General features: G+C 36.2%; 1 protein-coding gene across 5 annotated transcripts in view; it reads left to right on the top strand.

Moving 5' to 3' along the window:
- The window catches only part of LOC114031886 (piezo-type mechanosensitive ion channel component 2), a 527965-nt gene that overhangs the window by 154602 nt on the left and 356516 nt on the right, over positions 1–16847 (top strand). The window lies entirely within an intron of this gene.

Genomic DNA, 16847 nt, shown 5'->3' with positions numbered 1-16847 from the left:
AGAGAGAGAGAGAGAGAGAGAGAGAGAGAGAGAGAGAGAGAGAGAGAGAGAGAGAGAGAGAGAGAGCACAGAGGAAATTTCTTCCATGACCAATCAGTGCTAATCACTAATAGCTCCCTATCTCTTAGCTATTTTTGCAGGTGCTAAAATTTTTTTTGAAAGAATCATTTCTAAAATAAATTGAAACATTATTCTCTTTCAAGATATAAATTTAAAATGTGGTTGAAGTTGAGAATATGTGATGCATAGGTCACCCTCCAACTTTTTGTTGTTGGAACTTTTAACTTGCCATGAGAATCTTGAGCCTACCTAGAGAGCAACACGAAAGAATGGCAATGAAGTCTTTGGTTGAAAGATTTTACTCTGAGACTCACTTCTGGCTTGTATCTTAGGGTGAGTAGATAAAGGGAACTACTTATTATAGGGCAGATGAAGAATGATATAATAATGATAGGCTGACTTTTCCCCTCCTCCCATGATAATTATGTGCCATTATAATTTACTAGTAGGATTAGCTGGTAATATAAAGGTATGGGTAACAAAGTCAACTTTCACTATTACTCCAGGGATAACATTGTCAGGCACCCAAACACAGGGGGCTCTACTGAAGCTAATTGACTTTATGGGAAGATCCTACAAGAGCTGCAACTATTCAGATAAAATAATGATTCAACTAACCCTGGCTAGGGAGAAGTGGAGAGGGGATGTTACAACTGAGAAATACTGAATTACAGAACCTTAGGAGTTGGAAGGGACTTTGAGAGGCCATCTAGTCCAGCCTATACATGACCAAGAATAACCTCTGCAATATCTCAAGCAAGTAAACATGTAACCTTTTTTGGAAGAATCAAAATATTGCCATAGTCAGAATTATTGCCCATATTTGCCAGGATATAATTTTGATACCTACACATTAAAAGGCATCATTTTAAATTTATGTAGCCATACCAAATAATCATAATCTCTAAGTCACATGGAATGAAAAGCTTTCAAAATATAGAGACATAAGAAATTAAAATCATTGAGGGACAGGGCCAGGTACTAATCATCCTTTGCCCTGGGAGTTGTCCTGAAAATGCTTACAGTGGATTTATAGAATAGGAGCTGATATCTTGGTACCTTTATTCAATTACAAAAAGCAGTTACTTAATCTACCTTTGCAATAGTCCACAGAACATTAAATATAAAAGAATAATAGGATCATAAATTGTCCTAAAAGCATTTCTATCTAAAAAACATCAAAAAAGAGTGAGATGAATAATAATAATAACACAAAATAAAACACATATGTGTTAATAGTCTAAATACACATGCTTGACATTGTATAAAGGACAATAATAGATGTGGAAAATATTCTATCCAAAACCCACTTAAGAAGTACATAAAGGGCCCATCATCCCAAGGTAGATATAAAAAGATTAATATACCTCATTAAAAAGAAGCAAGATAATTAATCAAAGTCTACAGAGTATATGATACTTAGGTTAAAAATTTACAAAAATGCTTTTGGAATAAATAGACATCACTGCAATGAAAATGGTAATAGTTATGTGCCACTGGATTTGTTGAATGTAACCAAAAATAATTTACCTCCCAGATAGACCCTAGAAAATGGCTAAAATGAAAGAGGGCAATCAAAAGACCCTAAATAGACAACATACACATGAACTCAACCAGAAATATGTTGTTGACAAAGAAATGTTGAACAGTTGACTCTATTGCTACCTGTTTGTAGGAATAGTGTATTTTATAATGAAAATTCCAGATCAAAATATTTCTACCAGAAGTTATAGAAGGGTTATCTTTAAGGAGGTCCAATTCATTGATCAATGTATATTATGCAAGTAAATAAGAGAAATTTCACAACATAACACTGCAGTTTGCAAATACTTAGTACTTACTGAATACCTGCTAAGAAAAGATCTAGGGCTAGAATTACAAAGGCAAGCATAGTAGCTTTCCTCAACTAACAGATTACAAATATAGTTCTAAAAAAGCCTTGATAATTCAACAAATAAACTATAGATGAACTGGAGTATTGTCATAGATGAATTGTCCACAACCATTTAAGTATATAATATTGATGCAAAAATTTTAAACCAAATTTCTAATAGATTATGCTGTACTAAATGTGTACAATTTCCTAGATATATGAAATGAAAAACTCTCAAAATATAGAGAACTAGCAGAAAAAACCAAAACTGTGTGAATAAGATGAGGTACACATTATCCCCATGATTCTGTCAAATGTTGGAATTGTTCCAAAGATGCTGTTAGTAAACCTGTCATTCTGCCTTTACTCAGTCATGTAATATGATTAATCTGGCTATCCCAAGTAGCTGTTCTATCACTTTGCTCCTCTATTTGTTTCTAAAAGAGAAAAACTCTTTTTGTTGTTGTTTTTAGTATTCAGAGCCAGCATCAGTTCATTCTGGACATTAGCTCTCTCCTTACTGTCACAAGACTGTATAATTTTTTATTTTTATTCACCTTTCATTAGTTGTACTTTTTATATCTTTTATACATGTCTTTTTAAAAATTTAAATTGGTTGATAAGTTCCCTTTGTGTATGCATTAATCTCTTTAGACACCCCTTCCCTCTACTTTTTCATTGGAGTTGTTTCTAATTTGTTTCTATTTGTGCCTCCAGAACTTCATACTTGAAAGTTTCCCATCCTTGTACCAACTTCCTCTACAACATTTGCACTAAGGAATCTCATCAATCCTTTGAAATTTGGTTTTCTTAGGTCTAGGCTATGTGTTAGACAGTAGGTAGCATTTACAAATTATAAAATGGAGTGGTCAATTCTCCACAATATTTGCATTCTTTGTTTTTTTTTTTTTTTAGTAGCTGGTTCTTCCTTGTCAGAATTAAACCCAGAATGGCTTATAGATAGTTGAAGAAAGAAGGAAAGGGAAAGGAAACGAGATACCCAACTGAATGCAGAATTCCAGAGAAGAGCAAGGAGAGATAAGAAAGTTTTCCTAAATGAGCAATGCAAAGAAATAAAAGAAAATAATAGAATGGGAAAGACAAGACATCATTTCAAGAAAATTAGAGATATTAGGGGAATGTTTCTTGCAAAAATGGGCATGATAAAAGACAAAAAATGGCAGGCACTTAATAAGAGTAAAAGAGGTTAAGGATAAGTGGCAAGAATATATGGGACTATATAAGAAAGATCTTAACATCACTGATACCATGATGATGTGGTTACTGATCTAGAAGCCAGACACCTAGAGAATGAAGTCAAGTGGGCCTTAGGAAGCCTTACTAACAACAAGGCTAGTAGAGATGATGGAATTCCAGCTGAGAAATTTAAAATCCTAAATGATGATGCTCTTAAATTGCTGCATTCAATATGCCAGCATATTTGGAAAACTCAACAGTGGCTACTGCATTGGAAAAGTTCAGTTTACATCCCAACTCTAAAGAAGCCAAATGCAATGGCAAGCAATGCCAAAGAATGTTCAAATTACCAAACAACTGTGCCCATTTTACATGCCATCAAGATTATGTTTAAGATTCTATAAGCTAGGCTTCAGCAATATGTGAACCAAGAATTAGGTGCAAGTTGTTTTTCAAAGAGGCAAAGGAACTGGAGACCAAATTGCCAATCTTCACTGGATTATGGAGAAATCAGAGGAGTTCCAGCAAAAAAGTCAACTTCTGCATCAGTGACTACACCAAAGCCTTTGGCTGTGTGGATCACAACAAAATGTGCCAAGTCCTCAAATAGATGGGAGTACCAGATCATCTTAGTTGTCTCCTGAGGAACCTATATGCATGTCAAGAAGCAATAATTAAAACTGAATATGGAAGAAATGATTTCAAGAATTCTTCAAAAAACAAGTGAAGCAATATTTGTTGATATTCATTCAGTCATGTCCTACTCTTCATGACCCCATGAACCATAGCATGTCGGGCCTTTCTATCTTCCACTTTCTCCTGAAGTCTGGCCATGCTCATGTTTGTTGCTTCCATCACACCATCTATCTATCTCATCCTCTGCCACTCCCTTTTCTTTTTGCCTTCAATCTTCCCCAACATCAGTGTCTTTTCTAATGAGTCCTATCTTATTATGTGGCCAAAGTATTTAAGCTTCAGCTCCAGTGTTTGACCTTCAAGTTAATAATCTGAGTTAATTTCTTTAATTATTTACTGACTTGATATCCTTGCTGTCCAAGGGACTCTCAGAAGTCTTCTCCAGCACCACAGTCCAAAAGCATTGATTCTGCAGCACTCAGCTTTTCTTATAGTCCAACTCTTACAGTTATACTTTTGATCTTCTTTATATGTTGCAATTGCTATTCACTGTAATGGGTTCACAAATATATGTAGGAAGGTTTATCCCTCTCCCTTTACAGTTTAAAATCTTCTTGATCATATTCTCAAAACTCTAGACAAATTTATTTTTACTGGTACACATCATCCCTGACAAGGAGCCCATTATTCATATAATTTTAGACTATGGAAATAAATCCCAATCCTATTCCTATGCACTGTCTTCTTGAACAGATGTTCGCTTTCTAATTTGTCCTTTTCTTTTGAAACTTTCTTCAGTCAGCAGCAGTAATGAATACACCACCTGTGCTCCTAACATCTTAATCTCTTGTCCAGATCTTCAAAATACCCAACAGGGATTTTTAAGTTCCTTTTGGAGGTATAAAGTTTTATTCCCCCCACCCCAGCTGCTCATCACATCACCATGACTAGATGGCAATTGTCAGGTTTGATATGTCTCAGGAGGCTCTCTAGGAAAGTCAAACTTCCCCCTGTGCAGAAGGAGCGTCATACTTATGGCTTGACTCTAAGCATTCAGTAGTCTTTTATCTCTTTTCTGTCTTTTTTTTTATCCTTTAACTCTAATCTTGATTATGATCCTCAGCCCCCTTTTCAGATTATTTTTTTTCTTTTTAATTTTTAATCTAAAACACTTCTTCCATCTTTTGAGGAACACTTCATTTTCACTGATAACCCATAGAGGAGGACAGCCCTGTCACCTTTTCCTCTGGGAGAGAGGACAGCTTACACATAAACATAAAGCACAGACTTACAAGGTCCAAAAATGGTTAATGGAAGTGAAGGCTAGAGTTCAAGTTGCAAAAGATTTGCATCAGACAAGTAATATGATATAGAACTAGATCAAGAACTATCTTAATTCTTAGTTTGTTCTATGCTTACTGCTACCATCCACATTGTCCAGGAGGTGACATCTGTGTCCATGCAGGATAACGTAGCATCAAATTCACTCATTTGGATTCAGAAGCATGCCTCTAGCTTGGAAGCTGAAAAACCTCAGGGGGGTAAGGAAGGGGGCATTTTCTCCTCCACCAATAAACTGCTATTGTAGTTGATCCCTTCTGGATATTTTCTCTCCATTCCCTCTACCCTTTCCATTCAAGTTAGCCCAATCATATCATATCCATAAATCTTTGATCAGAAATCTTGGAGCCTTTCTCTAATATTTTTGAATAAGCATTGACTTTAGTGGAAATGAAGGCTTTTATCATCTAAATTGTATATGATCTGGGCATTCTTCCAGCTTGTTTCAAAACTTTGTGCTCATGTCTGCTTACATTTAACATAACCCATATGAACCCTAATAGTTCCTAATGGAGCATTAGTGTTGCCTTTTGTTTCTGATAGATGGGCATTTAGCACACTAAAACTGTTATGCCATCATGCCCATCTGTTCTTCTCATGAGAGCATAAATGACCTTGAAATTTAGGATCTTTGGTACTACTGACTACCACAAATTAATGACTAACTTACAAAGGAATTATCTTGAATGAAGAACAAGAATCTGAACAGCTGATTTGGGAAAAATTTGGAGGACAGTATACTTCTTTTTCACCCAGGGAAAGGATATTTATGCAAACTTAAAGGATATTTGTACAAACTTAGAAGTGAATGCCATCAAAGGGAAATGAACAGTATTACCATTAAGTGAATATGACGAGCATTCATTTTCTGAATTTAAGAATCTGAGAAAATTATTCCTTTGTTTTGATAGAGTATGGGAAATGGAAGGTACTTCACATGTCCCATCTGAGCTAATTAGAAGGGGATTGGCAAGGACCAACATTTGGATCTTTGGAAAATGAGATCCCAAGGACAAAGCAAGGGCTGAACACCTGGGTAACTGGTGGGCAGGAGCAAATCAGAAGACAGAGCACAAACTAGATGAGGGTGAAGCCTGGTGTTTCAGAGGGGGCAGATCATAAAGCCTGGGAAAATTGCAAATGACCAGAGGGAAAAAGTACTTCGCTACTGAAAGCTGATGTAAGATAAAGAATGTGAGATGAAAGGAAGATATCAAAATGCACCAATAGTCAAGGACCAGAGAAACCACAATTAAGACCCAAGCATGATTTTCATTCAGTGAATTTTGACTCTTGATGGAACACCTCTATGTCTGTTAACCAAGCTCCTTTGTATTTTTTTAAATTTATTTATTTTTAGTTTTCAACATTCACTTCTACAAGATTTTGAGTTCCAAGTTTTTCTCCCTCCATTCCCTCTCCCTTCTGAAAATGGTAGGCAATTTGACACATATGCTATCATATAAAAATATTTCCAGATTTGTCACAATCGTGGAAGAAGAAACAGATCAAAAAGAAAAAAAAACATGAGAAAGAATACAGTAAGTAGAAAAAAAGTGCCTTGATCTGCATTCAGAGTCCTCAGTTCTTTATCTGGATATGGATAGCATTTTCCTTCATGAGTCCTTTGTGCTTGTCTTGGACCATTGTGTTGCTGAGAAGAGCTGAGCCATTCATAGCTGATCATCACATGGTGTTGCTGATAGTGTGTACAGTGTTCTCCTGGTTCTGCTCATTTCTTTTTGCATCAACTCTTTCCAGGTTTTTCTGAAATCTGCCTATTCATCATTTCTTATTGCCCAATAGTATTTCATTCCATTCATAAACCACAGTATATTCAGCCATTCCCCAATTGATAGGTATCCCCTCAATTTCTAATATTTAGCCACCATGAATAGGGCTGCTATAAATATTTTTGCACATGTAGGTCCTTTTCCTTTTTTACTAGCTCTTTGGAATACATACATAGTAGTGGTATTGCTGGATAAAAGGGTACTCGCAGTTTGGTTGACCTTTGGGCATAGTTCCAAATTGCTCTCCAAATCAGTTCACAACTCCACCAATAGTGCATTAGTTCTTCTTGTATCCTCTCCAACATGTATCCTTTTCATTTTTTGTCATATTAGCCAATCTGATTGGTGTGAGGTGGTATTTCTGAGTTGTTTTAATTTGCAGTTCTCTAATCAAAAGTGATTTAAAGCACTTCTTCATATGCCTGTAGATATCTTTGATTTCTTCATCTGAAAACTGCCTATTCCTGTCCTTTGACCATTTATTAATTGGGGAATGGCTTGTATTCTAATAAATTTGACTCAGTTCCCTATATATGTGAGAAATGAGGCCTTATCCAAGACACTTGCTGTAAATATTATTTCCCAGATTTTTGCTTTCCTTCCAAATTTGGTTGCATTTGTTTTGTTTGCACAAAAGCTTCTCAATTTAATATAATAAAAATTATCTATTCTATATTTTGTAATGCTCTCTATCTCTTGGTTGGTCATGAATTTTTCCCCTCCTCATAGATCTAACAGGTAGACTATTCTTTGCCCTTCTAATTTGATTGCTTCATTGTCTATGTTACCTTTTAGCAAGATGTAGTTTCCTTCCTTGTCTCTTTTAATTAGGTCTATTTCTGCTTTTGCTTTGTCTGAGATCCAGTTGCTAACCCTGGTTTTTTGTTTTTTGTTTTTTGTTTTTTTTTTACTTTAGCTGCAGCATAATAGGTTCTTCTCCAGCCCCTTACTTTTACTCTGTGTGTGTCTCTCTGTTTCAAGTGTGTTCCTTATAAGCAACATATTGGAGGATTCTGGTTTTTGATCCATTCTGCCATCCCTTTCCATTTTATGGGAGAGTTCATCCCATTCATATTCAGTTATGATTATGACTTATGTATTCCCCTCCATCCTATTCTTCCTTCTGTTTGTCCTCTCTCTCCTTTAACTCTCACCTCACCAGTGTTTTACTTCTGCCTACCACCACCCCTGATCTTCTCTCCCTTCTGTCTGTCCCCACCCCACCCTCCTTAATCTCCCCTCTTACTTCCCTGTCAGTTAAGATAGATTTTTATATTCAACTAATTTTTGTATATCATTCCCTCTTTGAGCCAATACTGATGAGAGTAATGTTCAAGCAATGCCCATCACCCACTGTCCCACCCTCTCCTCCATTGTAATATGTCTTTCTTGTCTCTTCATGTGAGATAATCTACCCCATTCTGCCTCTCCCTTCCTTATGCACCCATTGTATTCCTCTTTCTCATCCCTTAATTTTTCTATCATTCCTTCAAATTCACCTTATACCTGTAACCTCTGTCTATGTATATTCCTTCTATCTGTGCTGTTACTGATACAGTTTTTAAGAGTTGTAAGTATCATCTTCCCATACAGGAATGTAAACAGTTTAGCTCTATTAAGTCCCTTATATTTTCTTTTTTCTTTTTACCTGTTGAAGTTTCTCTTAGGCCTTGATATTGGAGGTCAAGTTTTTGGTTTAGTTCTGGTCTTTTCCTTATGAAAGCTTGAAATTCTTTTATTTTGTTGAATGACCATTTTTCCTCTTGATGTATTATGCTTAATTTTGCTGGGTAAGTGATTCTTGGTTGTAGTCCTAGCTCCTTTGCCCTCTGAAATATAAGGTTCCATTACCTTCGATCCTTTAATGTTGCAGCTGCTACTGTGAACCTGAGTGAACCTGATTGCAACTCCCTGATTTTTAAATTGTTTCTTTCTGGCCATTTATATTTTTTTCCTTGACCTGATAGTTCTGAAATTTGACTATAATGTGCCTTGGGGTTTTTATTTGGGGATTTCTTTCCTGAGGTGATTGGTGGATCCTTTCAATGCCTGTTTTGCCTTCTGGTTCCAGGACATCAGGACAGTTTTCCTTAATAATTTCTTGAAAGATGCTGTCCAGGTCCTCCTTTTGATTATGGCTTTCAGTAGTCCAATGATTTTGATATTCTCTCTCCTGGATCTATTTTCCAGGTCTGTTGTTTTTTCCCATGATGTATTTTACATTTTCTTCCATTTTTTTCATTCTTTTGAATTTGTTTGATTGATTTGTGATGTCTCATAGAGTCATTAGCTTCCACTTGCCCAATTCTAACTTTTAAGGTGTTGTTTTCCTCAATTAGCTTTTGTACTTTCTTTTCCATTTGGGTAATTTTACTCTTTAAGGAGTTGTTTTCTTCAGTGAATTTTTGTATCTCCTTTTCCATTTGGCCAATTCTACTTTTTAAGCAGCTTTTCAAGTGGTTGAGTATTTTTCTTTTTTCATAATTCTCTTGCATCACTCTCCTTTCTTTTCTCATTTTTTCTTCTACCTCTCATATGATTTTTAAGCTCCTTTTTGAGCATGTTCATGAGATATTTCTGGACCTGAGACCATTTCCTGTTTTTTTCTGAGGTTTTGCCCATAGGTGTTTTGACATTGTTGTCCTCTTCTGAGTTTGTGTCTTGGCCTTCCCTGTCATCATAATAATTTTCTATGATCAGATTCTTTGTTGTTGTTATTGTTGCTTGCTCATCTTTTGGTGGGGAGGGGAGGCTTTTTCCTTTCTTTTAAATTTGAACTCTGCTCCCAGGGTGAAGGGTCACTGTCTCTGGCTTGTTGTGTTAGGGGCTGCAGGCCTTGGCTGTTTACTTGGTGCTGCACTGAGTTCCACAGGAGACCCTTGCATCTGGTGCTGCACTGAGAGGGTGGGGTTGGGGCTGGCTGGTGCTGCAGGAAGTCATAGGGGTCTTGCAGCTTGCCTGGTACTGAGTTGGGGTCCTAGTGGTAGTATCTGGCATGTGCTGAGGTCTGGTGGGGTGTTTCTATGCTTCCCTAGACCAAATTACCTGAAGCACATGGTGATCTGGTCTCTGGAGGCTGCCTGTTTGCCTAGGGCTATGCTAAAACTTGGCAGGGCTGGTACTGGTTGGAGGCTGTCTGTTTGCTTAAGCACCTATAGGGTTGGTGTCTACTTGTTTGCCATGGGCTGTGCTTCAGCACATGGAGGTCTGGCTGCTGGAGGATGCCTATTTGCTCTGGGTCACACTGAGGTACGTGGTGGTTTTCCAAGCTGGAGTCTTCCAGTTACCCTGGCTATCCTAAGGCATGTGTAGAGAGGGAGTCCTGGTGTTCATATTTGCCTGCACAGCCACACTGAGGTTCAGGATCTACCACTGGCTTGCTGAGGTGGGGCTTGCAGGGATGCTTCTGGACTGTGCTCCTCTTTTACCTAAGATGGACCTTTCTTGCAGATCTTCCAAGGTTCCTGGGCTAAAAATTTGTTTTGCCCCCCTTTTTTCTGGTTCTGCTATTCCAGGATTTGTTTTGGGGATCTATTTTATGGTTGTTGGGAGGTGAGTATGGCAATATTACAGTGATTTACTGCTTACTCTGCCATTCTGGTTCCCAGATGTTGGGTCCTCCTATGGTATTTATGAGGAGAAAATGAGATAATAGTTACAAAGCACTTTGCAAACCTCAGAGTGCTACATAAATATTAGTTATTATTATTATGCTTTTTATTATTATGTTTTTTATTTAATTATGATCTCTTATGGCTACTGGAAAAACAAATATATTGTTTAAAAGAAATTCTAAGATACAATTAATTTAGTTTAAGTCTTTGCAGAATAAAATGAGCACTTTTAATTTTTCAAAGAAAAAACTAAAAGCTTATTTTCTGTCACTTAAAGTTCATTGAGTTTCAAGGTTAACCTATCAGATTGCAAAATCCTTGGTGGTTAGAACCACATCTGTTTATCGGTCTGTCTGTCTATCTATCTATCTATCTATTTATATCTATCTATCTATCTATCTATATATACATATATTCTGTGATATTTAGCATAATCAGCTGCATGAATATTTGTTGATGTAGGAGTCAAAGATACCTTCAGCAGAAACTTTGAATTTACCTGTAAAAATGTCAAACTCCTAGTTTGGGAACCGAAAAAAGCTGAGTACACAAGAATATTTTCATCTCTTCTTCAAGTTAAATGTTGAGAGTAGAGCCTCTTGCCTGCAAAGTTTTGGTGAATTAAAATAAATCAGAATGAGCAGGGGAAACACCTGAACATCATGTCTTTAGGTCATAGTTCACTGAGCACACAAATTCATCTGATGTGCCATTGTACCTTAACTACTCTATCCTCATGTAATTTTGGTTTTCTATGTTTGATCCTCCTCCACTCTAGACCCCTGGACCAAGTTTGTGGATCTCCCATGTCAGAAACCCTGAATTTGCCTTCATGCTTGCCCATTAATATATTTTCTCATTGTGATTTATCTGCTAAAGAAAACCTGTCTCAATATGAACTGTCCCTCCATGGTGGGCAAAGCTATAGACCCATTTCCATTTAATGCAACAAATCCTTATTAAATATCTGTTATGTGTAATATACTATGCTAAATGCTCCTATTCAAAGGAAAGAATGAAAGGCTCTACATTCAAGAAAATTCAATTCCACTGATTCCCATCAGTATATAACAAATAATAATTTCAAGAAGACTTTGGTACAAAGATGGTATTGAAGAACTGGAACCTACGTGTTTGATTCTTAGGTTCAGATGCACAAATGATTGACTCCTGGCAAAGACAAGTGATGTTTTGTGGAAATTTGGAAGAATGTATTTGAGATCTGCTGATGTGAACAAAAGGGTTTTAAATTGAAATTTTTGGGAAGGGAGAAAAATATTTCTTTTAAAATAATAAAACTGGATGTTACAAATGTTAAGTATGACATAGAAAAAAGACTAACAATAAAGGTAGTTTCCACTAATTCCCAATAATAGGGAAGAAATTTAGAAGAGAATATAGCCTCAGATTTTTTTTTTTACTTACAGGGTACGGGTTATTAATAAACTTATTTTAATGTATTGTGTATGTATCATAACAATTAGTGAGACTAAGAAGGATGGGACTTATGAGTGGAATATGGTAGTAGAAAGGCCTTTTTCAAATTGTCCCTGAAAGAAAGTGGCATTTATAGGTCAAACATTCTAATCTTAGATCTGTAATCTCATTAATTGAAGAGTTTTTTTATACTATAGATAACAATCCATCCATGCCAGCCTGCCCTGTGTGACTCTCATTCATGTCTTCCTGACATGACTCTAGCACACTGAATGGCTCTCACCACAAAAGGGCCATCCAGTGTGTTGGATGCCTTCCTTCCTTTTTCCTGGGATCATAAGAACATATGAACAGAGCATTCTGGGCATTCTCTTGGGATTCCTTACTCTTTCAATGTCTCCGTCAAGCTCCGGTTTTAGTCATAAATGGTCTGTGATGCTGCACTTTACTCATGTTCAACTTTAGTGTTTCTGATTGGTTATGTTACCAGCACATTCATCCCTACTATTTACCTTTTTTTCTACATGATGCTTATCTTTATTTCTTTAGAGACTTTAGTTCTCCTTTACATAGCAACACAGATAAAAAGTTGTAATAGAAAAAAAATAGGCCTTTACTTTAATCGAGAAATTTGGGATTAGTAAAAGAAGTACTTTACAATTTCCAAAGCAATCCATGCTGTTCTCTTATTCTACTCTAGGCCTAGTTCATTGTCCATATGTACCCAGTTAGGTGGTGCATTGAATAAAGTACTGAACACGACATCAGGAAGACCTGAGTTTATCATGCTTCAAATACTTACTAACTATGTGATAATGTGAAAATCACTTAATAGCTCTCAGTCTCATTTTCCTCATCTGTAAAATGGCAGTAATAATAGCATCTACGTCATATTGTTGCTATGAGGATCAAATGAGTTAACATTGCTATTTTAAACATAAAAGTGGGAAATTATATCCATGTATCTATATGTATGTGTGTATATATATACATATATATATATGTACACACATACATGCATATATATAAGCATATACCCAGAGACACATACACACGTTTATATATGTGTGTATGTGTGTGGGGGTAGATAGACAGATAAACTGTATTGGTTGTCCATTCAGATGGATGTTGAAATATGGACAGTAGACATTCTTTATCCATTTGGTCAACTCTGACTGATAAATAGCATTTATATAGCACTTTAAGTTTTGCAGTGTGTTGTAATGCATTATCTTTATTCAATACTTATAACAGTCCTGTGAGGCACATATTACAGATTGACTCGTTAATTCATCTTCCAAGAGATTTTTTCAATGTTTTCAGGCTTGATATAATGAACACTGTGCTAGAAGCATCTGAAGGATCTCAGCATCCACAGAGAATCCTTCACTGACTGCACTCTATGCTGGATCTCCTCTATCACATCCAATTCAAAAATGTATTAAGCATTCAATATGTGCCAGTCACTATTCTAAACTATGAGCATACAAACTAAGGCAAGGAGAAGGAGAAAAGAGTGATTAACAGTGGAAAAGGTTGTAGAGGGCTCAAGGAAGATGAAGACTGGGAAAATGTCATGAAATTCAGCAACGAAGTGATCATTAGTAGCTTTGAAGATAGCAATTATCGCAGTCACAAATATTTTTGGTGAACATACCTCTCTTTGCTTAATGCTTTGCCTGATGCTTAACATCAGGGGGTAATTGAATAGGCAATTAAATCTCTATTGCTTCTTCCAAGTAATCTTGAATGATCTTGATATATAGATTGGAGGCACATCATTATAATATAGTTTATAAGATCACATTTTGCTTTACTGAGTTGAGTGCTTTTTTTGTAATCAATGAATTATAAGCACCTTAGGAATTTCTAGTCTCTCATTTCAGTCATTCATGAGATGGTCATGATATAGTCCATTGTTGATTATGTCTGCAAAAACTTGGTTGACTCCTGCTAATATGCCCATTGATGTATGTGACCCATGTAAATATTTTGTATGTATTTGAGAGTTAATTTATTGGCTAGTAGTTATTTATGTTCTCTCAGTTATCTTTTTGGGGGGACATAAATAAGAGCTGGGACTCTTTTCATCAGATTCCTTTTACATAGGTCACTCTATATCTTCATACTTGTATCATCTCCTCTCTATATATACTTGATTCAATCTAGCTATTTTTTCCTCTCTCTGTTCTCTTCAGGGCCATTTCTACCACTTGTATAAACACTTCAGAGCCTGTGATACTAGTGTCCAAGTGCAGTGATTCCATTATTCTTGATGGAGAAAACAGTTTTTGAATTTTTCTTAAATATGTACAAATCTTTTCCAATTTTCTTGCAATTGGAGTCCTTTTTCCAGGAGGTTAGGTTTCCAGGTTCATCCTTCATGCCCTTGGGATGACTTTGCTTAGATGGATAAATAACCAAGTTTTCTTAAAAATCCTTTTATCCTACATTGCTTCTCTATATTTTATGAAATGATGCTGCTTGTAACCATCCACGATCCTCTGTAAGATTTTATAGATGAGTTTGTGATCCAAACTAGTTGTCTTTGGCAGCCATCTCTCTCTGTTTGACAAGTAGGTCAGATTTTTGCTTACTGAGGTGCTTTCTGGACTCTTGGTCTTTTTGTTGTAATAGTAGTAGCTGTGCATGTGTATGTGTGTAGTTAAATTAGTAGTAGTTAAAGCAGCAGCAGCAGCATTGGGTCCATAAAAATGCTATATCCTGTATTGATCTGAAGAAAAAAAATTGTAGAGAACATTGAGGCCATAATAAAATAAGGGACACATAGGATGATGTAGTTTTAAGAGTAAGACACAAGCCAACTGAGCAAATATTAAATATGACTGATTCTTTCCCAATAAAAATCAGAAAACTGACTCAGATATAAGAGTCAGTAGTGACAGAGAATATTGGCCAGCTAGATACCTGTTGGAGGTTTTGTTCCCCAAAGAACAGAACATCTGATCAACTGTTGGTTTGTCTTGCCACAATTTTCTCTCTCAGAGGAAGCAATAAGGACCACTGCTGCTTTGGGATTAATTTTGCAGCTTTCCACACTATAGTCATTTTGTGTCTGAAATGTTTTTTCTTCTGATTTTTGCCTTCATTCCTCCCTCTAACTTAACAGGTTTCTTGTCACTGGAAGACAACAATGGATTTTCCAGCTTGCTTACTTCCTGGCTGCATGACCAACAACAGGACATTTCACCTTTCTGGGATTTAGTTGCTTCATCTATAAAATAAAGTGGGGGAACTAGCTTTGTAGTCAAAGGATCTGAGTTCAAATCCTCCATCTGCCATTTGCTATGTAACCTTGAACAAGTTCCTTAATATTATTAAACCTTAGTTTCCTCTGTAAATTGAGTGGGGGGATGTGCTGAGGTCCCTTTTAGCTCTAACTCTATGATCCTTTGATCTTAGTATTCGATGGCTAGATGACATCTATGTTCTCTCTAGTTCTAATGTTCTTTGACTTTTCTTGGAGACCCCATACAAGAAAACAAAATGAATAGATAGTAATTACTTGATAAATATTTGCTGATTGATTAATTATTTTTAAACTAGCATTATGGTAATAACAACCATAAAGAAAATTCAGAAGTAGCACCTATATACTTGTTCTTGAAGTTTTATTTCCTCAACTGAAAATTTTAATAAAAGTCATTTTGCAAATATAAGATCATGGTATTTTTCTTGTTGTACAGTTGTTTTAGTCTGTGTCTGACTCTCTGTGATCCCATTTGGGATTTTCTTGGCACAGATATTGAAGTAGTTTGCCATTTCCTTCTCCAGCTCATTATGCATATGAGGAAACTGAGGCAAATAGGGTGAAGTCACTTGCCCAGGGTCACACAGTTAGCAAGTGTCTGAGGCCAGATTTGAACTTAGGAAGATGGGTCTTCCTGACTCCAGGCCCAAAGCTCTATCCACTTTGCCACCTAGATGCCTAACATGGTATTTGATTTTTTATCATTTATTTAAGGCAGCTCATTCTATTAACTGGTAGTTCCACAAAGTAGTGTCCTTTTAAAAAGAATGTTTAAATTTTAATAAAATACAATCTCCTTGATTTTGCTGTCCCCCATAGCTGGAATGCTCTTTTTTCCCCATCCACCTACTAGATTCCTTGGCTTTCCTTGGGATTAAATTCAAGTGCCACCTTCTGAAGAAGGCCATTCTCAATCTTCTCCTCTCACTCCCTACCCATATTGCTCATGATTTTTCTCTGATATTCTCTTTCATTAACTTTGTCTATATCCTACATGTACTTAGTTGCTCATGTTTTCTCTGCCCATTCTGAATGTGAGCTCCTTGTCTTTTCCTGTCTTTCTATGCACCCACAAGTCAAGATGTCACCTTTGTGATGTCATTGGTCCTCTTCAAGAATGAAGGACAAACAATAACAATATCCCCAGCACTTAATACAGTGTCTGGCATATAGGAAGTGCTTATTAAATACCTTGTTCACTGATGGAGGACAGGGACTATTTTAAGGTTTTGTCTTTGTATCCTCCACTGCCTAGAACAGTGCTTGGCATATCTAGCACTTAAGGAGCTAAATATTTTGAAAAATCTGCATAAATATTCTTCCTTTTCTTGTGTTATATTCCAAATGTTGTGATTTAGGAATTTAATGATTTCTCCCAAAAAGTTCAACATTCCACCTGTTTGACCTTGAGCAAGTAACCTAGCCTCAGAGTACCTTAGTTTCCTTATTTTTTAAATTAATTTATTTTGATTTATCAACATTAATTTCCATAAGCTTTTGAGTTTTAAATTTTTCTGCCCCTTTCTCCCAGTTCCCTCCCCAAGACAGCTCACAATCTGATATAGGCTATAAATATACATACCTATTAAACGTATTTTCACATTAGTGATGTTGTAAGGAAGAAT

This window comes from Vombatus ursinus, unplaced genomic scaffold (assembly GCF_900497805.2).
Source record: "Vombatus ursinus unplaced genomic scaffold, bare-nosed wombat genome assembly UNPS02015255.1, whole genome shotgun sequence".
Classification (NCBI taxonomy): Eukaryota; Metazoa; Chordata; class Mammalia; order Diprotodontia; family Vombatidae; genus Vombatus; species Vombatus ursinus.
The sequence above is the reverse complement of the archived record's forward strand: the minus strand, read 5'-3'. Positions and strand labels throughout refer to the sequence as shown.